The sequence below is a fragment of the Vulpes lagopus genome, chromosome 3, assembly GCF_018345385.1.
Source record: "Vulpes lagopus strain Blue_001 chromosome 3, ASM1834538v1, whole genome shotgun sequence".
Lineage (NCBI taxonomy): Eukaryota > Metazoa > Chordata > Mammalia > Carnivora > Canidae > Vulpes > Vulpes lagopus.
In genome coordinates, this window is record NC_054826.1 from 50,320,148 (window position 1) to 50,348,079 (window position 27,932).

Below are 27,932 nucleotides of genomic sequence, written 5' to 3' on the forward strand. Positions count from 1 at the left end.
CTAGCATTGCTGCATCTTTGCATTTTTCAAGAGGGATTAGACACTCGTATTTTTATGTAGAAACTCTCAATTCCTTACTATCTGGATTCGTCCCCCATGAAACACGCACCGGGGAGCTCTGCTACAGAAGCTCCCTGTGTTGGCGTTGGGGAGCAGATGATCTGCATACTAATCCTGATTCTGCTACTAACTGGTTGCACAACTTCAAGCTAGTTGGGTAACCCCTCTGAGACTCAGTTTCCTCTTCTGCAAAATGACAATAATAATAGTACTTCATCGTATCGTCATGAGTACTAGATAATGACGAACTCAGGATTAAAGCATTTTGCACAGTGCTGGGTGCCTAGTAAGTACTCATTAAATGCTAGTTATTAATATCATTTGATAATTGCACATATAACTATAATTACACTTGTGATAAGTGCTGGGGGAGGGGGAGAGAACACAGGGAGTTCTGAGAAGAGCTAACAGGGGGGCCCTGTCTAATGGAGAGGGTCAGGAGGGATTCCTTGGAAAAGTCACTTGGAGGCGAGGACAGGTTAGTGCAGCGAGTAATCTGGGGGCATAGTTTCAGGTAGACTCTGCAGCAAATACAAAAGCCCTAAGGTAGGGAAGGGTAATAGCATAGGTTTCATAAGTCTCACTGTCTGCTAGCAGGAAGGATAACATTTAAGGGAAACTTTTTCTGCTTGTTGAATTCTTCAAGAGATGGATTCAGAGCTAAATCTGTGGCTGGCACTGGGGCTAGCCAGGCCCTGCTGAATCTTCTACAAAGATATCGATTAGCCCAACGCCCAATACCTGCAGTGATTCACTTAGCAAACATCTATGTTTGCGCCCAGCATGGTCCTGAGTGCTAAACAGATATGATGAAAAACCGGACTGTCAACAGCCATTGGACATCAAATGGTCTGATGTCTGGACCCAGCATGGAAGAGAAATGACAAAGAACGCATCAGAAGACACAATGCTTTGGGAGGCTAAGCTAAGCTCTGCCCAGTTCCTAACCTTCCAGCGGCCTCTTTGGGCCCAAGCAGAGACCTCAGAAAGTGGCCTTCTTAGACTAAGAGCTGAACTTGGAGGATCCCGAGCTGCTACCTCAAAGGGGATCCAAATGATTTACCAGCCAGGAGACTGGGCAAAGGGGTGTCCTCTTTGGTGAAGACCCAGGAGGCCATGTCGGCCCCTAACCAAATAGAGGGGCCCTTACTCACCATAAAAATGACAGTCTCTAGAGATCCATAGTGTGAAGGTCTCTCCAAATTTTTTACTCCCCCCTCCAAAAAAAATTTTACTTTCCCCATGTTAAATATGTAATTATATATGTTTTACAGAAAAACAGCACAGTTTAAACTATGAGAGAGAGAAAAAGAGAAAGAAACCCTTCTAATTCTGCAAGTCAACAATGACACCAGCAGGTACACCTGTAAGACCTTTTCTAGACATATCTACATCATGGACCACTGGGTAGCCTGCTGTTTCCCTCAAATAGTGTCCTCTGCAATCCAACACATATTGTGTGTGTGCTGGCCATAAAGTGTTCCGTGTTATAGACATACCATAACTTATTTCACCAATCCTTGACTTTGAATTGTTGGGGTTGTTTCTAAGTTTTCCCTCTGATCAATAATGTCTATTTGGGGAGGCAGGCATGAGAACAAAGCCGAGGTCAAGTTAAGACTTTGGGTCTTGCTAACAAATGGAAAGTTGGTCATTCCATGCTAAAGCAAGCCTTATTAACAGAATTGAGATCGCCTCCAAGAGTGTGCATATTGATGAGCAGAGTCAGGAGAGTGAATATATATACATATATAATGCATAAAGCACAAATATACATATAGTACATGAAACAGATAGTGTATATAAGATATTAAAATTTCCTGGGGGTAAGGGGAGCAGAAATAAGGGGGGAAAATCTCCATAAGTCCTATCAGGAGGCCAGTAATGAAAAAAAAGGTTGAGAAACATTATGTTAGAGACATGTTCAAGGCCACTCAGCTCAAACCTATTCCACTCCTAAGAGGCTGTATTATTTCCTAATAGACTGTACACTGACCAATGATGTCTAGACTCCAAAAGCCAGGCCAGAAGAGGCAAATTTTGACTGAGGTAAGCAATGTGTAACTTTTCTCATCATTTATGATGAAACATTAAGTAAGTCTATGTGAGACAACACTCAGAAGACAAAAAATGTGCAATCCTTTCCCTCAACAAATTCACACCTGGTGAGACACCTGTTTTATTTCTCTCCCCTGCTGTAGAAACAGCCCTTCTGTGGGGGAGCACCATGGCGTTCGAACCAGAGTCCAATGCACTGGCGCACACTCGGGACCCAGGCAGGCACACTCCTTCTCATCTGAAACCACTCCAATAACAAGCAAATGAGGTGGTGAATTTACACTCATAATATCCTCATTAGCTCCTTTGAGTTATTATTATGTTTTTCTATTTGGATTTTTTTCCCACAGATGATAGAAGTCTTAATATGCCAATAAAATACACCTGAAGAAACTTTCAGAGGGAGATCTCAAAGCACTTTATAAACATTAACTCATTAATTCTCCTCTTACCCTACAGATGGGCAGCTGGCACGTCTTATTATCCTATTATCATTGAGAGAAACTGAGACCGGGAGATTAAACGCTTCCCTACAGGCCTACAGGAGGGAGTGGCATGAACAAAGGCCTGGCCCAGACTTTGTCCAGCTCTCTGAACCTGCTGGGGAAGCAATGAGATGTGTGGGGTACCTACTATGCGCCAGGCACTGGCTTAATCAGTAGATTAAGCCAATGCATAATCTTTTTCACCAAAACCCCACCAACTGGGCATTTTAGGGCATCAGCCCACAGCGGCTGACCTGGTTAGAGGAGGCAAAAGTAGGATTCAGCCCCAGGTGTGTCCACATATGGCCAGACAGCTCAGTCTCAAGCCAGTGTGAGCTGAATACTTAGGAGCCAACTCCTTTTTGCAAAAAGAAGCAACATTTATTATGACGTACACCACATCAAGAATACCTGCTTGGGGAAGTATACCAGATGCCAAATGGGCACGGAGCTTGCTAGACTTTGGCTCCTAGTAACACACAAGGTGTGTGTCACTGCTTCTCAGTGAGCTTTGAGGAGTATCAGCACATGGAAATCTCTACTCCTAGACCCCCTCCCCTCCTGTCGCACCCAGGGAACGTCAGCCCCTGTCTTGAGATTATCATCATTACCATTACTGTTAATGATTGTTGTTGCTGTTGTTACACTTATACATGAATATTGTTGCACCATCCCTTCTTGTAAATGAGCCTTTTCACCTTCTTATACAGAAATGGGAGGAAGAAGGAGGGGGAAAAAACAAAAAACAAAAACATAACCAATTGCCAAGCTCCTGGGTTAGAGCAGCTTCCAGCAGGAAGACATGCTTCAAGCTCCTATGTAAACTGATCATCTCAAGTTACTTTGGTATTCATCTATAGAATTTTTCAATTATGTATGACTAATTTTGCACAAAGTCATTATTTAAAGCAATTTGTCTCCATGTGAGAGGCAACACCTTCTCCTTCCTGAAAGGTGGGCGGGGAAATGTCATAATCCACCGTGCTTCGGCTTGAATTATTAAGCGGTCACAGGAGTTCAAAAGAGAAAAATAATGAACAGGTAAGTCATCACATGTAAAAATTCCTCCTCTATATTATCAAAATACAAATTAATTACAGATAAGATCAAACGAGTTCTCTTTAATGTATGGTTTTCCCAGAGAAGGTAATGAAAATAGTGTACTACCCGTGGGAGGGGAGCTGAGGGGTATATAGAGGGATCTTTTATTAATGTTGGCGGCGTTTCATTGGAGACACGGTGCCTGTGAAGGCTGCAGAAGGGGCCTCTGGAGAGCTCTGGGACATGCAAATAAAACCTGCTTTATTGCACTAGGTGCTAACTCCCGTATGATCTCATCCCCATAGGGTCACTCACAAGGTAATGGTAAAACCACCCTGTACAATTACCCCATCAGCCTGTGCAATCAACAGGTTGAGAAGCTGGCAGCCAACAGTCTTGCCAGTGGAGTTTGGCAAAGGCCAAGGAATTGCGGTCATGGCCTTCACAGGGCTTTCATTCTTGATCTTCCAAGCAAGGACCACAGCTGAAGTAAGCCCATGATTCACCTTCCTTTGGGGGGGTAGGGGGGAGGTGCATGGGAGAAGAAAAGAGAAGAAAGGACCTCCTCCTCTCCACCTTTCCCGCCCCCAGCCCCTTCCCAGTTGCATGTAATGCTAATATTCGCCTGACAGCAAACATTTTCAAAATAATAGTCCTATATACTTAAGGTTAATCAGAACGGGCGCCATCCAACTTGCAAAGGTAGCAATTTTCCTTCATTAAAGCCAAATCAAGAAAGAGAACTTTGGGATTCCTGAGGGCTAATTACAAGGTGTTAATAATAACAATATAATGGCAGCAATTTTCCAGCTTTGCTCAAACCCATAATCTGCTTGAGTGCCTTATAGGATTGTCTGTGAGTTTATATAAAGCCAAGTGTTAGTCCAAAAATGTTTTCAGTCATTTCATTTTTACATCATGTCTCTCCCGAGTGTTTATGATGATGTGGTAATTGTTGGTGAAGAAGGTTCTCTTTGGGCAAAGAACAAGTCGCAACTTGACACCTCACAGGACCCCTCCTTTGTTTCTCTTGAAGGGCATCCTGGGAAGGAGCGATGGGTCAGCAGGAATGAACCTGGTAACCCCTGAATGCCTAGAGACTCTAGGGAACGAGGCTGTTGACGTGTCCCTCAGGGTCACTCACACTGCTCCCCCCACCATGACCCAATGGAAGAGGGAAAAGTGCCAACAACGTCTTTGGCAAGGACCAAGCAGGAGCAATTTGGTCAGCCATCTGTGGACAGGTGGGGGACATGCCACAATGTCTCAATGCAATGGTATTTCCTCAACACCAGGAAGGGTAACAAATGCTCAGCTTTGCTCAACGTGACCATTTATTTCATTAGCCCGTCCTCCTTACTGACTGGATGCACAAGACCTTTCTTCTCAGGATCTTGACGCCACAGGTGTGGGATCATTCATCTGAAAACTCAAAAAGCCAGAAGGATCAGCTGGGAAGGGCCACTTTCTTTTTCCCTTCTGTTCATTTGTTTGCCTCTCCTCAGTACCCAGGGAATGACTTCATACTCACTTTGAAAAGAAAGGCCTTTTAAAGTCCAAGAAACTTAGCATCTCACTCATTCTCTTTCTCTCTTTAGACTGCCTAGGGGGGAATTCTTCTAAATTTTGGACAGGAAAGAACTGAAGTGTCTGATATTGCCAAGCTGGGGTCTGAAGCCAGTTTTTTACAACCAATTTCTAAATCTGATCATAAAAGTTGCTGATGGAAAAGCTGAAACAATGCAAACTTCATGCGGTTTTTGTTGACTATTTAAGGATGCCCAGGAGACACATCAAACCAAAGAAATGATAATTTGTCCTAATTGGGTTAGAACCACAGATAAACAGGCACCATCTGGAGTTCTGTTAATTTGGGAGTTTACGAGAGGGACAGTAGGATCTACACTATTTTGGAATGTATAACTTTCTTCCCTCTAGATCCTCCAGGGTGGAGGCCAGAAACGAAGTGGGGCAGACGGGATGCAGGAAAAAAGGGTGGGGACAGCTGCTTGAGTTTCAGAGCCCTTCTCTGGAAATAGAAACCAATACTATGCTACAGGGTCATCCTGTCACTTGATGAAATCATCAACATTAATCTGTACCATTTAAGTTATGAAAACTCAACACTCTTGCAGACCAGAGATGTCTTCTTCTCTCACTGGGGCAGGCTGAGATGGAGGAGCTCAGAGAACTACAGCCCAGAGAAAGGAACAGACTTGCTCAAGACCATAGTTTACACATTTGAAGAAGAGGTGCAGAACTTTTTTTTCCAGGTGTAGAACACCCCTGGTTTATTTTAAAAGCCTCTAAGGGAAACATACAAGCTCGAGAAGGAACAGAGATGCCTGAGAGGTGAAGGTTGAGTAATCCAATGGCAGCAGCAGTCTCTGAGAGCTAAAGACACAGGTCTTCAGAAAAGGAGATGTCTGCTCATTAGTAGACATCCTTAGTGTTTGAACAGCCATTCCCTGTCTTCCTTATGAATAGAACCCTCATTTTGTTTTGAGTAGCAATATATCCATCCCCAGGGGATGAATCATTAATGGTCTAAGCCAAGGATCTGCAAACTACTGACCACAGTCCAAACTCATCCCACTGCTTATTTTTGTACAGCCTGGGATCTAAAAATGTTTTTAATACTTTGAAATAGTTGAAAGAATTAAAAGAAGAATGATTATGAAATGAACTTGAAATTTATATGGAAAACTAGAAGAAAATCATATTAAATTATATTATATTATATTATATTATATTCAAATTGCAGTGTCCACAGAGTTTTATTGGTAGTTGGCCAACTGTTCCAGTTCGCCAGAGAATGAGAAAGTTCCCTAAATTCTGGAGTTTGGGTAGTGAAAATAGGAATGCTTCTGGCAAACCAACATGAGCTGCTCACTGAGATAGCCACCTCAGTTAAATCTGAATTTCAGATAAAAAAAATGAATACTTTAGTATTTATTATTGTTAGGATAATTATGTCCCAGATATTGCATGGCACCTGGCCATACTAAGAAAGCATTTGTTGTTTACATGAAGCTTAAATTTATTGAGCATCCTGTATTTTTGTTTGGTAAATCTGACAACCCTAGCCAAACTCATGTTTGCGTATTGTCTATGATCGCTTTCCTGCTACTACAGCAGAGTGAGCAGTTGCAACACAGATGATACGGCCCATAAACCCTAAAATACTTGCTATCTAGCCACTTACAAAAAAGATTTGCTGATCTCCAGTCTAAGCCAATCACAATAATATCATTCTCTTTTGCCAACAGTCACATAATAGGCTGAGCATGTGATCCATGAGACAAAAGAGGAAGTCTACTGGATACTTCCAGGAAAGATTTCACTCCTGATGATAGGTAAAAGCAGTCAAAGAAAAAGTCCTTTCATCTCGTTTCCTTCCATCCTTCTTTCTTTCCAGCTTGGGAGGCTGGTATATAAAAATGTGACGGTTGGAGTTGCAGTAGCCATCTTGTGGCATGAGGGAAAACTCTTACAATGGGAGAGCAAAAAGGGCCCCGTGCCTCTGAGGGATCATCTGCTCCTAGGCAGAGATTCATAACATGAGGGTTTATGAAGTTGGCTGAGGAAAAAATTACATGAGGACTTTCACAAACTTGTAACTGAAATTTAGTATTTTCTTCAATAAGGAACATATGCAACAATCTACAGTAGCATTAGTATTGGAACTGTGTCACTGTATTATCCATCCTCTGGCTCTCCAAGGGTCACTTCCCTCTCACATCCATTTATTCAACCCATCACAACATCCCCAAAGGGCTCAAGCCATTGCAGAATCGACTCAAAGTTCAAAAATCTCATCTAAATCTTATCGACTTTAAAGTCTCAAATTTCATCATCTAAATCAGGTATGGATGAAGTCGTGGGTATGATCTGTCCTGGAGCAAAATTCCTCTCCAACTCTGGACGCGTGAAACTAGAAAACTACTTACCTCTCCCAAAATACAAGGATGAGCCAAACATGGGATAGCCCCATTCAAAGGGGGGAAAAATGGGGGAAAAAAGGGAGTGGCCAATCCCAAACAATTTTGAAATCAGGCTAGAAATATATTAAGTTTCAAGGCCTCAGAATTTCCTTTGTGGTTTTAGCCGCCCCCCGCCCCTCTGACTTGGTGGTCCTGTCCTCAGAATCACTCTCCCTTTTTCTTGAAGGGGAGTAAGTATTTGCAACTGAGCAGTTTTATCATCCTGTTTTCTGCCTTTAGCATTTTTGGGAGTCTGACAATCTTCTCTCATTTCATCCTTTGCTCTGCTAGTCCAAACCAGTAGCATTTCTGCTTATTTAGAATTCCCCATAATCTGTGGGTCTCCTATGTATGTCATAGGAACACACTCTGTTAGACAAGCGGCCCCTCCGCAGATCTTTCTTGGATAACTCTATCCTCATTCCTGGCTTTTGCTGTGATGGCTGAAAGGATCCAGGAGATGCACGCTGAATCCATTCAAAGAACCCTCCACGTGACTGCACACTCTGACCTTTGGGTACTTCTGAGGCACTAGCAAAAGGCCGGGTACATCCTTGGCTTTCTTTCTCTCTCTCTCTCTTTTTTAAGATTTTATTTATTTATTCATGAGAGATACACAGAGAGGAGCAGAGACAGAGGCAGAGGGAGAAGCAGGCTCCCTGAGGGAAGCCTGATGTGGGACTTGATCCCAGGACCCTGGAATCATGCCTTGGGCCAAAGGCAGAGGCTCAACCGCTGAGCCACCCAGGTGCCCCTGGCTTTCTCGTCAGAGCACATTTTCCTGGCAACAAATCAAATGTTGGTATCTTTTGACAGCATCTTTTAGCTTCTAGAGAAGCTGAGAGAGTTTCATGTCATCAAGTCCTGGGTCGTTTTTTAAATGACAGTTCTTCCTTCTCCTTTCTCTCATAGTTTACTGTGAACAACAAAAAGAAACTAAGACACACCTTCAGATTTGGCTAGGAAATCCCCTCAGCAAAATATATCTAGCTCAGTTTGTCACTTCCAGGCTCTGCTTGTAACACTCAAGGTCAACACTTCCAAGCTCTGTTTACCATGGAGATGTAGGATGCAACTCTGCTAAGCTTTCTTTCACAGTGGGGCAAGGACCCTCCTTTTGTGCCCTCCTTCCTTTCTGAGGCTTCGCCGGGAGTGCCTTTCCATATCCACATTCCTACAACAGTTAGATTATGATCATCAACTATTCTCTAAATCATATAGAGTTCTCCCTCATGCCCTTCACTTATTTCTGAGTCCTTACTAACACCCGTATCTCTACTCACAGTCTTCACAAGGCAATTCAGGCTTTCTCTATCACGCAGTAAAAATTCCTACAGCCTCTGCCACTGCCCAATCCCTAAACCATGTCTCCATTTTTAGGTATTTGTTACAGCTTGTACTAAAATGGTACTGATTTTCTATTGATGCTATAAAAAATATCACTGACTGGGGCGCCTGAGTGGCTCAATTGGTTAAACATCTGACTCTTGGGGGATCCCTGGGTGGCTCAGCGGTTTGGTGCCTGCCTTTGGCCAGGGGCGCGATCCTGGAGTCCTGGGATCGAGTCCCACGTCCAGCTCCCGGCATGGAGCCTGCTTCTTCCTCTGCCTGTGTCTCTGCCTCTCTCTTTCTCTCTCTCTCTCTCTGTCTATCATGAATAAATAAATAAATCTTAAAAAAAAAATCTGACTCTTGATTTCAGCTCAGGTCATGATTTCAGGGTCATCAGATTGAGCCTCGCATCAGGCTCCTTGGTCAGCATGGAGTCTGCTTAAGACTCTCTCTCCCAGGGCGCCTGGGTGGCTCAGTTGGTCAAGTGTCTGCCTTCAGCTCAGGTCATGACCCCAGGGTCCTGAGATTGAGCCCCACATCAGGCTTCCTGCTCAGCCAGCCTCTCCTTCTACCACTCCTCCTGCTTGTGCTTGCTCTCTCTCTCTCTCTCTCTCTCTCTCTCTCTCTAAAATAAATAAATAAATAAATCCTTTAAATAATAATAATACTATAAAATCAAAATTGCTTTAAAAAAATTATCAGAGACTTAGTGGCTTAAAACAACACAAATCTACAGCCTCGAGGTCAGAAACCCAAAGTGGCTCAGCAGGGCTGCACTATTGGAGTTCAAGAGGGGATCTATGTTCTTGCTTCTTTCAGCTTCCTAAAGGCTGCCCACACTCCTTGGGCTAGGACCCCAGATCCCTCAAGCCTCAGCCTCTGCCATCACAGCTCTTACTTAGATCCTGTCACTCAGTCCTGCCTTCTGTCCTTTATAAAGACCCTGTGGTAGTGTTGAACCCATTCCTGTAACCCAGGACTCTCTCCCCACATCTCAAGAGCTGTTTCATCCTACCAGCACAGTCTTTTTGCCATAGAAGGTAACATATTGACAGAGCTTGGGAATTCGACTATGGACATCTTTGAGGGGCCATTATGCTGCCAGCCATGGCTACCAATAAAAACCATAGGTATTTTCATATAATATTATAGTTGGGGAAGATATGTTAAGACATCCTTTAAGTTCATCTTCACTACAAAGTTTAGTAGTAGTTCTAGTAGTAGTTGGAGTAGTTTTAGCTGTTGGACCTGCCACTAGGTTATATTATCTAGTAAGTTAACAAAGAAGCACATATCTGCAACATGATAAATTAATTTTTAATATATTGATGAATCTATGTCAATATAATTGGTATCTTTGTAATTATGTGGATTTTAAGGGACCCCTGGGTGGCTCAGCGGTTAAGTGTCTGCCTTCAGCTCAGAGTGTGATTCTGGAGACCCGGGATCGAGTCCCACATTGGGTTTCCTGCATGGAGCCTGCTTCTCCCTCTGCCTGTCTCTGCCTCTCTCTTTCTGTGTCTTCCATGAATAAATAAATAAAATATTTTTTAAAACATTATGTGGATTTTATTTTAGCAGTATTTTTTTTCCCAAGAAGAAGTTCGTAGGCTTCATCAGACTGCCATAGTATAAAAAGGGTTAAGAATGCCAGTGCTGAGTGTATAGTAAATGTTTTTACAATATAAGTCACTGGTAGTCAACTTTTCTGTTACTTGCAGCCAAAATCAATCCTAAGTGTTATACAACTACAGGTTTCCTGGATGGCTCAAGGGTCAGTATGGACCCTTCTCCAGCTTTCTGGGCATGGACCTGGGACTCATAGTAGGCCAGCTAAGTAGCTGCAAAATCTAATTTTTTTAAGTGCCCAGTCTATTATATTATGTGATTATATGATATAATCATAATCTTTCCATGTATACATGAGTGTGCATGGGAAATGGCTCCTACATCCATTTATTTATTCCTCAAATATTTCTTGATGCCTGCTCTGTGCCAGGACTACAAAATCCACAGCTCCCAATGGTTTAGCTACTTCCTGTCATATGTCCCTTCTTCCCAAAGGTCTTTCCTCATCACCTTTGCTAAATGAGTACCCTTCCCCATTCTTATGTCCTCATGTATCATATCTCCTTGCTACACTGCGATTCGCAGACCTTAAGCCTCCCTGAAATACTCTGTAAAACTATACATTTACTGACTGACACATCCTCCCATCAAAATATAAGCTCCACAACAACAAGGACTTGCTTGCCATGAGTGCTGACATCTGGGACCTACACATTGTAGGAATTTGGGGCATATTTGTGGAATGAATAAAAAGCATTGCTCCTCCCCCCCACAGGGCTCAGGTCTAGGAGAGAACTCAAACAAATCCATATGCTAATAGTGGGAGGGAGTAATACAGTGCTCTGGGAGTGAAATGTACAGAAGATCTGGGAGACAGCCTTCCAAGTGAGACATGAGACTTGAGCAGAGCTACTCATGAGTGCCAAGGGAGAAGAGAGAGAAGGGACAGCATGAGTAAGAGGCATGTAGGCACAGAAGACCACAGTGATTCAGTGAGACCATGACATAAACCATGAAGCGAGTGAAATGATGCTGAAAAGGTAAGACATGAGGGTAGGTTACAGGCCATAAAATGGGCCGCAAAAATGAATGAGGGTATCAGAGGTCAAGTGATAAATAACATCTGTATCTAGCTCAGTGTCAGTGGACAAGGCTCCTTGGCTCCAGAGAGTTGCAACCATGCAGGAATGTTGCCAGACCTTAGAATTTTCCAAGAAAAACTGAAAATCTGAACTTTTGGGTGATATCTCCCAATATATAAGCAGCAGTAACCAATTGGTAACTTAAATACCTTGTAGGATGACAGTATGTGCATCAAACAAAATATGTCTGTTGGAAGATACAGGCCTTATGCCACCTGTTTGCATATTCATTGTAAAGGACTAAAAGTTTAGACTTGATTCCATTGGCCATATTAAACTGGGCAATAACATGATCAGATTTGAATACTAGGAAGGTTACTTTCGAGAATAGGTTGGAAGGGGGAGTTGAAGAGAAAGGATCCCAGAGACCAAAGAGGATGTATTCTAATAGTCTAGACAACGAAAGCAGAACTCTGACAATGGCATTAGAAATGGAGAGAAGAGGACTGCAAACAAGCATATTTAGGGGCAGAATAAATAGAAGCATGTTTCTCCTACTAAACTGTGAGTCCCATGAGAATAAGTTTTTGCTCTGCCTCATTCTCTACTGTATCCCAATGCCTAGTAGGCACTCCACAAGCACCTGTCAATTCATGGATGTGTCTGTTCCTGGTGACCAGATGGATGATGGTGCCAATTATTGAGATGGGGAGAGAAGATGATGAGCTCACCAGCTGAGATACCCAGGAGACAGCTGGATAAATCAGAAGAGAGATCAGTTCTGACTTGGATATTTGCCTTTGAATTACATGGCTGTGGGTGACATCGTCTTCCTGTCTAGTGTCTCTGGAACTTGGAGGCTACCAGAGAGGAATATAACTAGTGCTCATTCTCCCAAAGCTAGTGGAGACATAACAATGTGCGGGATGCTGTTGATAACATTAGGATGGAGCTTCCAGGCTAAGGACCTGAATGTAGCAACATCTCCATCAGTCTCCACCAGCTAATATATTCTCTGCTCCAACACACTTACCTCATTGCATTTCTCACAACGCCTGCTTAGAATCAACTTTAGAGAGACTATGTCTTTTGTCTTGTTCTGTGTTTTTTGATATTCCCCAAAGATGAGAACTATATAAATGTAAGATGAATTGAGAATTGCCTTCTAATCAATCTGTAAACATTTTATGAACACCTACAATGTATGAGACACTATGAAAGGCCCTGGGACCCAAAGTAGTGCAAGGCAAGCATGTTGTAATGGCTGGAAAGGGGAACATGTTCATTCAAATGCCTGCTTTCTGCAAATGATACCCAGAGCTAGGCACTCAAGGACAAAAACTCTGCACGATTCCTACGATTCATGTTTTTCAGAAGAGATGACTGAGCCTTAAGGAGATTCAGAAAACCACTTAAGGTGACATAGATAGGAAGCCCTCAGGATTCGAACCCACATCTGCTTCACTCCAAAGCCCTGGCAATCCTGCGCACTGTGCTTCTTCCCATCCAACTATCTTCTAACTGAGACGAATTTTTCCTTGGGGTCTGTGGACAAAACGTGTCCATTTGGGGGCATTTTTTTCTCCTCTCTGGCTTCCTCCTCCCCTATTACACTTGGTCGCAATCTCTTCCCAATAAACACAGGATCGTGACATTGATTTTTGTTCCCTTTGTAGGGGCAGCTGGCACTTGATGCTATCACAGCTAAAAGTCTTCCTTAAAATGTCTCTTCCCATCATGGGGCTTTGGGAGAAAAACAAGCAGAGGCAGTACCCATCTCGCTGCCTACCTACCTCCAACTCAGTGCCCGACTCAGACCATCTCTGGATCAGTGACGTCAGCACCAGAAGCTCTAAGAAGTTCACCCACGTTAGCACCAGAATTGTAAATCAAAGGTGGCTATTTTTGGACCTGACTTCAATCACTTTCTCTTGGAACCCCCTCAAGGCCAAAAGAGCAAATAATTTAATATGATTAGATTGAAACAATCCCAGAAATTGGTCTGTTTATACACCTTGGCACCATTTTTGACAAGGGTATGAGAGTATTCCAAAGAAATGGACTTGGCTGAGGGGGTGTGAAGCGTTCCATTTACTGGAGCCTGGACTGACATCCCAGGGCCAGGGACAAAGACTCCTTGCTGAGAAGGCACTGCAGAGGAAAAATCCCCAGTGTGGGCAGGAATGACAACTCCTGTCCACTGCACTCTCCCCTCACCTCCCTTGGATCTGATTTGGGTAGAGAAGCCAGGAATCTGACCAAGCTGCCCCTTCTAGGCCATGTGTGTGCTTCCCACATGGTAGGTTTTTTTCTGGCTTTTTTTGCTCTTGGTGATTGTGTCCTCACTGACCTCTGAGATCTCTGTTAACATGTCTCCTTCCCTCCCTCTCTGCCTCCCCTCCAGGGTTACTGGGTGCATGGGGATCTTGGGATCTCTTTTCCACTCCTCCTGTAGCTGCCACAATTCTCAGCCTCCCATCTCAGCCCCAGACCACCACCAGAGCTTTCCCATCACGGCCTCCAAACCTCTCCCTTCCAGCCCCTCACTGCCCAGAGGGACCACCTTCCTCCTGCTAAAGGCCAAGCTCTGAGCTCGGTGGTGCCCAAGCTCTGCCCACTCAAGCCCAGGAGGGGCGGAAGACCTACACTTGGAAGTCCTTGCCCATTGAAGCTCCAGGGAGAGCCACCTGCCCACAGGTCCCGCTTGGGTGCCCTGTTTCTCCAGCACTTCTTCTTTCCTATTAAAACCTAAACTTCTACATGAACGCTCTCTGCCATTTTCCAGATATGCCAGGCCTGTGATCAAGCATTCCTGTTTGGTTTAGCAATATGCTTAAAAACACACAAAGCATAATATGTTAACTAACTGGAATTTAAATAAAATTTTGAAACAAACAAACAAATAATAGTATGAAAACATCCCACACCCAGTATTTTGTGCTTGTTTTCAGTTTTCTCCTTAAAAGAAATGAATCATTACAGAAGAAACTAGGCTCCCCTTACCCTTCTACTACCATTGCAATCTCTTCCTTCCAAGAAGCACAATCCAGCCTTGCAGTTCGTTCCTTAAACATCCGCGTATCTGTGGCACAACGGAACCCATCATCGCATACACATTCGCGTAGAGAGGGCACTTGGTGTATTTGTCATGTCGGTTTATGAAGTTGTACTCATGGATCTCATCCCAAATTTAAGACACGAGAGCACGTAGAGAGGTGAGGAAGTTGCCACCTGGCCCTGTCTCTGAGGCAGCTGCTGGCCTGAAACCATCTATATGGCACTTTCTTTTGCTTGGAATCCTAAGCCTGCTTAGGAGCCACCTCGTTTGTCCTGCAGCTGTGTGTTCCCCCAACTGGCCAGAGGACTCTCTCAGCTGCTCCCCCGTGTCCTCACAGCACCCTGTGCCAGTGCAGGTTCCCATCCTGCCCTTCTCACCCATACCTGGCTGGAGATGGATGGAGAGGGGCTGCTACGTGAATGCAGCAGAGAAAGGCCAGTCCTCTCAGTCAGTCTCTCCCCGCCTCTAACAAAGCCCTTTCTGACACTGGCTTTGAACCCCTTTGCCAAAAGCCATTCATTAGTCTTAGCAAATTGCTTTGCTGACACTTTTCCTGAGTGTGTCTCAAATCCAAATGGCGTATGTCTGTATGCACACCTTCATTAAATCTGGATCAAAGATTAGTTTAATCCCAGCAAAGTTTTGAGCTCAACTTAGAGCAAGTGAAGAAATCATTTTTTAAGATGTTGGTGCTGCTGCTCCCACCCAGGAATAAGCAAGCAACTTTCCATTGAAAGAGCATGTGGGAGTCTGCTGGAATTATGACTTCAGGTAGGGAAATATCTAGGAGGACCTGTGAAGGCAGATTCCCCTCCCCTGCCCCCCTCCCTTCTCCCCTCTCCTCATATGTTGCTCTGGATCTTGAGAGAGAGACTGGTTCTCCTCTTTAATACCAAAACAGAAGAGCTTTCCTATTATATCAGATTTGCCAGAGCAGAATTTGGTAGTATTGCCACAGCACTCCTTGGCTAATGTTACTCATGTGCAGCAACTTTTAATGAGGACCTACTATATGTCAGACACTGTGACACATTCCTCAGAACAAGCTGAGAGGAATATTACTGTTACTACCACTACTACCACTTGCTATGGTTACTGTCACTATTAGTGTTACCATTACTCTTATGTTGCTAGACACCAATGGTGTAGCCAAGAGTCTGGGCCAATCACTTCCTGTTTGTGACTCTTCACTTCCTCCCCCTGGAAAAGCAATTGTGGACATCATTCGGTTGGGTCCACCTAGTCTGTGCTCTCTTCTGCTAATGGCACCTTGATTTTTTTCCTTTGGACACTCTACTGTCCACCTGCAGTCCATATGGTTTAGGTCTCAGGAGTGACCAGGGCCAGTCCAATCAGAGGATCTCCTTCCTATGACCCTGGGGATTGGTTCTTCGGTGGACACAGATGTCCTGAGGCAACTGAGGGGAACCATATCCTGCGGACAGCCATGCCTAAAGCCAGAACCTGGCCTATAGTCTTACTTACAGGCACCAATATTTTCTCCTCTTATTTTTCCCCTAAGCTGGTTTGAGTTGAGTTTCTGTGGTTGCAACCAAATGAGACCTAAGAGTGGGCATAGCCAGCCCACAGGTGGGGAGGCTGTTGGCCAGGTATGACATCATGAGAGTGCCCTGAGGATCACTTGGAAAAGATTCCTTTCCTTTTTATTCCTTTGGCGGATTAAACACAGGTTCATGAGCCAGCTTACCTGCCGTCCTTCAAATCCTTTATCAGTCAGCAGTGTAACCTTGGGTAACTTACGTAATTTCTTACTACCTCTACTGCTTCATCAGGACAAGAACAAAACAGAATCACCTTCAAATATTATTATAAGGGTTAAATGCATAAATACATGTAAAATGGATTTATCACAGTTTCTCGCACATGGTAAATATTCAGCATATATTGGCACTTATCATATAACTATAATTATATATAATATATTACATAGATAATATAATATGTGTATATATACATATAATTACCAGGGGAAGGGAGCAAAGAACTCAAGCCCTTTGTCTGGAAGCCTGGGCTTCTTCTGAACATGTCCCAGTGGCTTATGTGGGGCCAATCTGAACCCACCTACCATTTTCTGTGTGCTCCTTAAGCCAGACAGGTTGTCTGGCCTGAAGCCAGCTAATACTCCTTCCACTGAGCTGCTGACCGTGGCAACCGACTGGTGAGTGACTACAGTATCCATTACCTTTTGCTGCCTTTGACAGTTCTGCTCCAGAGATCCCAAGCCCCTGAGATCACTTTCATTTTCCAAATGATACTTCTGCATAGTTGGGCATTTCCAAGTATCCTGTGCACCAATGGCTTCCCATTTCAAATCCATGGGGTCACTTATGGATGGAAAGAAAATAATTTTAGAGTGTACTTTTAACAAAAAAATAAATTACATGAAAGACGTAATCTCTCACTGGCAGTGGTTTGCGGCACCTCACCCTTACTACTGGCTTCCAGAAGTGTCCACTTCAAATGTCAGATTCAGAGCCATGTTCCTGGCTTGAGCCTCCTTAACCTTCTGGGCCCTGGGGAGACCCGTGGTAGGAGTGAGAGAAGACAAGCAACCTGGATAGAGATGGAATTTATTGGTGAGAAAGCAGGCCAAAGTTTGTATTGTGTATATGTCAGGGTGCTAGGCAAACAACCCCAGAGGTCCTCAAGCCATCCTAAACAGTCGCAGAGGGGTAATCTAGCCTCCCCCAGACTGGAATTCATGCATGGGTTGACTGTGTTCGTCCCAAACGTCACTGTGGAAGAGTTTTATGAAATGTGAGCCGACATAGTCCTCTCTTACCCTTGTGAACGTCTGCCTCCAACTCACTCTAGAAATTAACTCACATAAAAATAACTGAGTCAGCTTTCAGGTTCATCCCTAGAGGAAGGAGCCTGGGATTTGAGGGTAGTCCGCACATATGAAGTGACAGGTGAAGTGGAGCAATTATTTGGTGAATCTGATTAATGTGGACAGCTAGGGGCAGAAACCAGGCCTCTTTGCCTAATGAGGAGCGAGGATGCAGTGAGCATGAGATGGATGTCACACCTGGACACTTTTGTAGTGTGTTCCTTCCAAAGCCCTGTAGGACTCTCCTTCCCGGAGACAATTTCAGTGTCCACTTGGTGGTTTCGCCATTATTACCATTATTACCAAGAACCTGCCATGTTCCAGGCCTTGGGCTAGACAATTTGCACACATTATTACCAGTCCTATTCCAGTCACACCGGGCAGGAAGGCACTATTTTCTGTAGCCTAAGGATGAGGAAACTGAGAGCAATACATGTCGTAAGACAGGACAAAGTGGGTAATAGGATGCAGATCTGTTCTGGTTTGTTTTTACATTGTGCTTTCCTCTTATTTTTAAAAAATATTACGTGCATAATTTTCTTTTAAACATAAAAGATTGCATCTCCTTCTTGCTCCTGACCTTTCTTCCAAAAATATTCTATGACTCTACCAGCATGTAGCCTTTGTGTATGCATACGTACGTAGAGCCCTTCCTTTTATACAAATGGCAGCATTCCTTACAAACTGTTCTGCCTCTTGCATTTTCAAAAACATGCTATTATGGAAATTTTCCAAGGCTCTACAAAGGCAGACAGATAATAATGTGAATTCCCATGCATCCATCAGTCAGCTTCAACAAACACTAATTCTTAGCCAATCTTGCTCATTCTATACCTCCGCCCACTTCCTACCCTCCGCACCCTGCTCCAGACTATTTTGAAGCAAATATCACACATCATATTATTTTAACTGTAAACAATCAGGTTGTACATCTAAAAGATAAAGATTCCTTTAAAGTATACACATAATTCTATTATCAGACCTTAAAAAAAACAAACCAGTAAGTCCCCAGTAGGTTTTAGAGGTATCACTAGAGCTCCTGCATTTGTTTAAAGCTAACTCATCCACACGGATGTCACAACTGCCCACTTTCCTGTTGGTCAGCATTTAGGTCATGGCCAATCCTTTGCCAGCTACTAAGGTGAACCTATGAAATTATTGATATTTGATCATTTTTTTACTACAAGCTCTCCGAGGACTTGGATCACCAAGGAACGAACAGAACAAAACTTCTAGTGCTCCTTGCCTTGGCCTGACCTATCTTCTTGCTTCCAAACTCTGTGTCCAGCCACTCTTCCCATGTGATCATCTCTGCAGTGCAAATTGCATTATGTCCCCTCCCTGCTCGAAACCTTCCATGGTTCTCATTACCCTCAGAATAAAAAGCTGAACCTCCTTAACCTGGCATTCAAGGACTTTCACAACCTGGCCTAACCTGTCTTTCCAGCCAATTCCAGCCACTGGAATTGAACCATATTTCAGCCACCCAGTTGAACCACCATCACTCAATTAAACAAATCTCACTTTGAGATGTTTGTGTCTTTACCCTGACTATTCCCTCTACTTAAGATGCCCTTCCCCTAGTCTCAGGCTAGAAAACTCCTCTTCATCCTTCAAAACCCAACTCCCTGTGCCTTATTCTGTGAAACCTGTTGTGAGCTTTCCAGGTAGAATTGGGCACATTCTCCTCTGTACATAACTCAGTTCAAGAAATGACTCTACACTGGGTTTTAGATTTGCATATTTGCGGTATCCAGTGAAGCATTGATCTGTCATCTGAACAGCAAACCCATACATCCAACACTTAAATGAGAAGGTGGTATTTATCTACAAGCTAACAGATAAAGAATTGCGGGTCCTGGGTTCAAAGAGGAAATCTAAGAGCTTATGGGGTCATTGAGTTAATAAGAACATCCTCATTCTCTCAGGATGAGCACACAAAGGGATAAGAGACAGAAAGGAGCTCACCAGAGAGTTTTTGAGATTTGTTATTTGCTGGATTTGATTTTACTCACTCAGTGTCTGATTGTGCCCTTTGTAATTCCTTGTTCTGCAACTCAGTATCTCTCCTTGGTACTTAACCCCTGGCTCCCGCCATCTTGCTTTTCCACTTTCCCTTTTTTCTTTATTTTTAAAAGTACAATATGACACTTGGATATGGAAAAAATATTATAGACGGCCTAAATGACCACTAAGAGGAGACAACATAAATAAGTCATGACATATCCATGCCATGGAATACAATGTAACCATTACAAGGAATGAGGCAGCATGGAGTCCCACATGAGTGCATATTGTGTGACACTATTATTTTAAAATGTATACACATATATAGTGTATACATTTTTATTAATTGTTCTGAATTAATTACTTTAATTGCTCTGAAATACTTGAAGACTATACACACACAACTGAAAAGTATCCTTAGGTCTGTAGGGTAAGGATGGTGGATCCAAAGAGAGGAGAATTCTATTTTTCATTTAATGCTCTTTGGGTGTGTACTTGAATAGATGGAAAAGCACAATGAATTTGTTGTACTGACGTTTGAAAACAGAAAGAAATAGAAAGAAGAAAATGAAAATTTCATAAAGAAATAAAAAGAAGAAAATGAAAAATTCATAATTCCATTATTGATTGCCACTGTTAATATTTTGCTGAAATCATGAGGTAGCTACGCTATGCTGTAACTTGCGTCTTTTCCATCAGATCGCTCTTGGACACCTTATATCACTCATATCCTTCCACGGCACCACTTCTATTGGCTGCTAAGAATTCCATGACTTCTTTCCTCCCTCCCAGTTTGCTCCTTCCCTCCATGCTTCCAGCCTTTATTCCTTCTAACACCTGTGTTAGCTGCAGGGGATACAGCTGGCTGACACACGAAGATGCTATTCTTAGTCAGAAAAGTGGACTTTATGTGTTTGCATGCACACCAGCTCACACACCTCCACGAGCATAGGGTTCCGTGAGGAAATGTGGTGAACGCTTGTGAGATAAGGTGTTTCAGGAGTCCCACGGGGCTGACAGTAGGATTTTTGCATCCCAGTTGGACCATGAGACTTATGGACAGTGTTCACCGTGCAAACACAAAGAATAACCCCAAAATATCCCCAAATGCCATTCAGTACACACACACACACACACACACACACACACACACACAAATAGAGTCACTCTTGCTCTGCTATTAAAAAAACCAGCACTCTGGTGGAGTGGGATTCCCATCTTTCAGAGGAAGAGCTCCGCCTCTGCGTCCCTCTAAAAGCCCCTGAAGGGCTCCACTGGAGGTGAGGGTTGAGGTTTCTCTCCACAAGTCTTAGGGAAGACCTCAGCTTCAGAAGGTATGGAAGGATGGAGTCAGGAGGAAGAAAGGGGGAACCCAGAGGCAAGCAATTGGTTAGAATTAGCCAGGTGATGGATGATTTTAAGCCTGCTGCCAGAGGCAAGTGAGTTTATAAAAGTCCTAATGTCAAACCCAGGGAAAAAGGGCAAGTCACATGACAAGAGACACAAGCCGGAGGGTCTGGGGAGACAGCCTTGCTCACAGGATTTGCAGGTTCTTCTAGTTGAATTCGGAATTTAAGTATGTAGATCATTTAACCCTCTTCCTTCAGCCTCCCAGACCAGGCACCTAAAAAACCTTCCTGCAAACCCATTCTCCCTGATAAAACCTTTGGGCTGCATTAAGACCAGTGGCTACTAACTCCGAGCCCTGCAGCTATTTATCACGCACTTCCGCTGAGCTCCCATTGTATGCCTAGTATTTGCATTTACCTGGTGTGGCAAGTCTTTACTATGTGTCTGCTGCCTGCCTAGCCCCTACGGGTGAAGCAGAAATAATAATGAGCACCTACTGGGTTCGTAGAATTAAGAAACATCAACCGCTGAAACAAGCCTGATCTGAGTGCCTCCTATGTGCCAAGCAATCTCTGACGGTGCCGACCATACTGACCATGCCTCCTTGGAAATACGGATAATGACAACTAGCTCCCTCTTTGAGGCAGTGTTTTTCACTTTGGAGCTGGTTCTGTGAACCACCATCATCAGAATCTCCTGAGGTGCTTACTAAAACTACAGATCCCTGGAGCCCACCACTGTCCCGCTAACTCAAAATCTCAGCAGGCCGGTCCAGCAGTCTTCAGCTACACAAGCTCCCAAGTGAATCTCGTGCATAATGAAGCGTGAGAATCAGCACTCCAGGGCCCGGAGCAGAACTCTTGATTCATGTTAGTGAGCACAGAGAGGTCAAAAATTCAGTACAGTCACTCACCCACCTTTATGCTCAGTGATCTTCCTACAAAAGGAGGACCGAGATCCCAACTTGTAAGAGGGGAGGGGCAACAACTGGCAATTACCACAAGGGGAAATCCAACTGATTGACTCCTAAATGGGAAAATAATCAGTATCTTGAGGACATATAAAATGTAACCAGAGAGAAAAGATTATTGTTGTCTACCCAAATCCAAGATTTTTAAAAAAATGAAACCCAGTACTGGCAATGTGATGCAATTGGAACACACCTGCCACTGCTGCTGACCTAAGATGGTGTCAACTTTTTGAAGAACAAGTTGGCATTATGCATCAAGGGCCTTAAAAAACATTCGTTTGGTGTTCCTACACCCTTCCCAGAATTCTATTTTGAAAAAATTTGATTAATCATAGAGAAAAAAAAAACCCTTTCTGAATGATGATAACTATTACAAAGTTAGTTTTAATGATGAAAAATGGACAAGAGGAGGGAATGGTCAAGACCATGACGGAAGGGATCCCTGGGTGGCGCAGCGGTTTGGCTCCTGCCTTTGGCCCGGGTCGCCATCCTGGAGACTCGGAATCAAATCCCACGTCGGGCTCCCGGTGCGTGGAGCCTGCTTCTCCCTCCCTCTGCCTGTGTCTCTGCCTCTCTTTCTCTCTGTGTGACTATCATAAATAAATAAAAATTAAAAAAAAAAAAAAGACCATGAGGGAAGCTCTTCATTGTACCTTAAATCGGCATTAGTGGAGAGTTTATAAAGGTGTGAAAACTCCGTTTGTTATAATAGGATCCCTACCGAAGCAAGAAAGAATCTACACTTGGGTAAGATTAGAAAGAAATCCACTCAACTTTTTTTTTTTTTAAGATTTTATTTATTTATTCATGAGAGACACAGAGACACAGGCAGAGACACAGGCAGAGGGAGAAGCAGGCTCCTTGCAGGGAGCCTGACGTGGGACTCCATCCCCGGATCCCAGGATCACAGCCTGAGCTGAAGGCGGACGTTCATCCCCAAATCCACTCAACTTTAACTTCGCTAATCTGGGGGGAGTGGAGGTTGGGGTGATTTTCTTTTTCCTACTTTATTTTTCAAATGTTCACTAAAAAGCACAGATTGGGGACACCTGGGTGGCTCAATGGTTGAGCATCTGCCTTTGGCTCAGGGCATGACCCCGGATTTTTTTAAAGGATGGAAAGCAAATTCAGTTTTGCTAATTTAAGAATAATGATGGGGGATCCCTGGGTGGCGCAGCGGTTTGGCGCCTGCCTTTGGCCCAGGGCGCGATCCTGGAGACCCGGGATCGAATCCCACGTTGGGCTCCCGGTGCATGGAGCCTGCTTCTCCCTCTGCCTGTGTCTCTGCCTCTCTCTCTCTCTCTGTGACTATCATAAATAAAAATTAAAAAAAAAAAAAAAAAGAATAATGATGGTTATCAGAACCAACCTTTACGTGTAGCACTGTGGGCCCCCAGGAGGAAAGAGAAGCCTGATTTGCTGAGGTGAGGTGACTGATCCCATTCCTGTGGCACCTGTCTCGGGTGTCTCTCCACACTCTTTTTTCCCCAAGTTCTCAGAACCAGCACCAAATTCATCTCTGTATTACCAATCTGGGGGAGAAGGATCTTGATCAGTTCCTCAACAACCTTTCAGTTACCTTCAATATGTTTCCTCTAATGATATAAATAACATTTATTAAGAGGCTACAATGTGTTAGTTAGCTTCCAATCCACCTGCGAAATGGGTAATTTTTTAACATCGACTTTATTGGTAGTGTGAATTACACAATAAAAATACAATCCATTTTAAGCGTACAGTTTGAGGAGTTTGACAAATGAAAGCACCAGTGAAACCCACCAGCGCAATCAAGATATAGAACATTTCCATTACCCCAGAATAATCCTTTGTACCTCCTATCAGTCATTTCGTGCCGCCACCCAGACCAAAAGAATCGCTGTTCAGATATCTTCAGGCTCATTTTGCTTATTTTTGAATTTTCTCTAAATAGAACCCTGCAGTGTGCACTCTTTTGAGTAAGGCTTCTTTTGCTTATCATACTGCTTTTGAGATTCAACTTGGTTGTTACCTACATCACTAGTTTACTCCTTTTTATTGCTGAGATGTATCCATGGTTTGGTGGTACCAGTTTATCCACTAACCTTCTGATGGACATATGGGTCGTTTCCAGGGTTTGGCAGCTGCTGTAAATGTTCATATATAGTTGTGTTTTCCTTGAGTAAAAAATTAGAAATAGAATTGCTAGGTCATATAAATAGGTATATGTTTAATTTTATGAAAAGAAACTGCCAAATTGTTTTCCTAAGTGGTGGTACCATTATACATATCCTATTTCTACGTGTGAGTTTCCGTTGCTTCATGCTCCAGCCAACATGGGTGTTGTTAGCCTTTTTGACTAAGCTGCTTTAATGTGTGTGAAGTGGTATACCATTGTGAATTCAATTTGCAGTTCTCTGATGATTAGTTATGTTGAGCATGCTTTCATAGGCTTGCTGAGCATTTGCAGAACTTTGATGAAAAGTCCAGATCTTTTGCTGATTTTTAATTGGGGTACCTGTGTTATTGAGTTGAAATAGCTCTTTATATATTCTGATTACAAGTCCTATGTCAAATATATGTGTCACGAATATTTTCTTCCAATATTTGACTGCCTTTTCATTTTCTTAACAGTGTCTTTTGTCAAATGTTTTCATTGTTTTTTTTTAAGGAAGCATGTGGGTTTTTATTATTATTAACCAGATCCTGCATAGTATCTGTTTTAAGAAATAGTTATATAGAATCCCCATTTTACAGATAAGAAAAGTGGAGCCCACCCAGAGAGTGCAAATGCCCTTCCAAACCCACACACCCTTTATATGGCAGGATGGCAGGACCAAGATTCAATCCCACAACTCCAAAGTCCAGTGTTCTGTCCAGCTGCATGTTCAAACTCCAATCAAACCTAAAGAATCAAAGGCAACTACACGAGGTAGTTTGTAGTAAACATATTTAACATGAGCAAAGAGTGACTGGGCCTCGGGGCCAGGAATAAGGAACGCAACCAGGGCCTCCTGTACTTTGGGATATATTATTCTACACAGAGAAATTGAGCTATTAAAGGAAGGGCGGGCCTTCCCCTCCTGAAAGAAATAAAAATGTGATCACTCTCTTGCACTGTAATCTCTGATGAGAACATTTAATCAATTAGCATTGCTGTTGTCAAAACTTGCTTCCCACCGAGCGAGCAAGCGAGCTGGGAAGCTGCTGGCTCTGGCGGCACATCCTGGTGGGGCCTCTGCCTCCTTCCTCCAGGGCTGGGATCCGCCCTGGCAAGAAACGTCATGTTTTCTCTCCCAGAAGACGTTCCTACAGCCCCAGATGTAAAAGGCCTCTTATCTGGAGTTATTTATCTCTATGCTAATAAAATGTCAATCCCCAGGGGAAAACTTAAAAAGACAGCCTGCTGTCTTCTCTGCTCTGGAGGGGATGGGCACAGCGTTTACTGTATCACTTCATTGCTCTGCTGGCCTGGCTAATATTTCAGAGCTCCCCGTGGGAACGAGCTTCTGCAATGGGCAAGGCCATGCATTTATTTCCTCCTTCTCTGGGAGGAAATAAATGCTTCTCTGGGTTTCAAGGATGAGCGAGTGGGAAGGAGACACGAATCAGTAGTTACCCAGTGCTTAAAGCCCTAAATCCTCCTAGCATCCAGGCACAGAGTCGGTATGACCATTTTATTGATGAACAAACTGAGGCCCCAGGAATAATCTCTTTTGAAAAAAGGAATTATCTCTTATCTAGCAGTGGCTGGCATATGTGAACCATTTTGTGCTAAGAGCTTTACAGTGTCCCATTCACACCTCATCACAAGCCCATGAAGTAAATAGTGTTATTGTCCATATTTCACACATAGATAAAGCCAAGGCTCAGAGTAGGTGATGCTGTTCACCTGCTCCTGGCAACTGTCTCCTCTTAAAAAGTCTGAGCAGAGCCAACTGAGACATGCCACGTTTAACACCCCTTGTTTTGTGATTTAAGAAAAAAAAAAAAATTAAGGACACCTGGGTGACTCAGCAATTGAGCGGTTGAGCAGCAGCTGCCTTTGGCCCAGGGCATGATCCCGGAGTCCAGGATCAGTCTCCCATGAGGTTCACTGCGTGGAGCCTGCTTCTCCCTCTGCCTGAGTCTCTGCCTCTCTCTCTCTGTATCTCTCATGAATAAATAAGTAAGTAAATAAATAAATAAATAAATACATCTATCTTTTAAAAAAAAGAAAAAGAAATTAGAGGGGAGGTCGGTGGGGAGATGGGGTAACAGGATGATGGGCATGAAGAAGAGCACTTGAAGTCATGAGCACTGGGTGTTGTATGCAACTGATGAATCACTGAATTCTACCTCTAAAACTAATAATACACCATATGTTCACTAAATTGAATTTAAATAAAAAATTTTAAAAAGAAAAAAATAGATAAAGGGATGAATCAATGCATATATTCTCCACCACAGGTAAATAGGAAAGATAAGATAATTAAGCAGCACAGATGATCATCATGGCCATTTGAGATTGATGCATACATCGTCAGGGACAGTCAGCGATCATACTCCTGGATGTCATACTCCCGTTGGACTATAGGTAATCCAACCTGGCAAAAATGAAATCCTCGGGAATCATTGTCATAATAGTAAATCATTGATAATGAAAAGAATACCCATAATCAAACCAATAATAACAATATAGAAGCCATTATAAGAAAGGAAATAACAAACAGCGATAAATAAAATTAAACTAATAAACAGTAATGATGAAAAATAAAGCAGTAGTTTAAAACAAACTAAAATCAGCAATAGGAGTAATAATAGCAGCTAATTCTGTGCCAGCCACTCTCCTTAGCACTTTAAATGCATTTGTTCGTTTAATTCTTTTTTTTTTTTTTTAAGATTTTATCTATTTATTCATGAAAGAGACAGAGAGAGAGAGAGGCAGAGACACAGGCAGAGGGAGAAGCAGGCTCCATGCAGGAAGCCTGATGTGGGACTCGATCCTGGGTCCCCAGGATCAGACCCTGGGCTGAAGGCGGCGCTAAACCGCTGAGCCACCCAGGCTGCCCTGTTCGTTTAATTCTTAAAACGGTTCTGTGAGGTCAGAAGTATCATAGAGCCCCATTTTATAGATGGGAAAACTGAGGCATCAAGAAATCAGGGGCTTGTTTCTCAGCAGAACAAATACAATAAGGCCCCATTTCTCAAGCCTGAAGAAGTCCCAGAAAGGCAGGGCAGAGACTGAGTTCCTGCAGCTAGCCTGGAGACCTTGGTTTGTGGATACTTTAGAAATGACTAGAAAACACAGGCGGGGAGCCAGTAGATGCCTATAGTGGGGTCTTAAATGCTAAGAGCAGAAAGTCCAGACACAGCCCAGTGGGACATAGATACTAAGGGACTGACTGGTTTCTCCTGCCAGGCCCTAGACAAGCCTGCAGGGATTGGAGGCCAATGGGAGGGCAGGGGTTTGGGCTCCTCTTGTCTTGGAGGAGCCTGCAGCCTTCTGGAATGGACAGAGCAGAGACCGTGAGGCTGTGGCAAGCAGCAGGGATGGAAAGATAGGGAGAGATCCAAGCAGGTCAGGAAAGGAAACGGAGGACCTGTCCTGGCTGGGAAACCTTGGGAGCACACAGGTTCTGACCTCAGGCCATTCATTTTAACAATAAGCTCAGCCTCATTAGCTGCTTCTTTCTTTGATATAACCATCTGTCCCTCATACTATCTTTTCCCCTTGTTTCCTGCTAACCCCCCTCCACCTCTGTTCCTGCATCTTCCACATGCCCACATCTACCCTCCTCCTCTGCCTTCAAACTTCTGGCTGGGTTCCTTTTTTACATCTCTCACTCGGGGGGAAAAAAAAAAAAAGTTTTTGGACACCTGCTCCACCCCAGATCCTGACCTGATGATGGCCAGGGGCGCGATGGCGATAAGGCTCCCGTCCCCTCTGCAGGAATTCTACGGGAGGGGGAGGCAAAGGTCCTGAAGGTCCTGCCTGAGTCTCTGCCAAGCAGTTGTTTGTTGATGGTGGGAGGAATCCCATCGCCCTGGTCACAGGCACTGCTTTTTGGTTCAATGTCATCTTCATCACTTTATAAAACCACATGGCCTGTGCTGACCTGCACACTGGC